Source organism: Penaeus monodon, chromosome 25 (genome assembly GCF_015228065.2).
Source record: "Penaeus monodon isolate SGIC_2016 chromosome 25, NSTDA_Pmon_1, whole genome shotgun sequence".
In the NCBI taxonomy this organism is placed as follows: Eukaryota; Metazoa; Arthropoda; class Malacostraca; order Decapoda; family Penaeidae; genus Penaeus; species Penaeus monodon.
Window position 1 is genome coordinate 36,919,582 of NC_051410.1, and position 208 is coordinate 36,919,789.

Sequence of the window (208 nt, forward strand, 5' to 3'; positions counted from 1 at the left end):
CTTCTGCCGAGCAGCGGCCGAGGACCAGACGCAAGGAGTCTGTTGCGAGGTTGAGTTGCCTTGCAGAGTACCACCGTAGTCTTGTGGTAGCTGTGGCGAGAGTACCACGTGTGTGTTCAGCGTCCACCTTCTGTTACGGGTATAACATTGTCGTTCTTGGTATCGGCTTTTGTTCTCTGTGGAAAGTTTGGTACCAATGTTTTTCCTA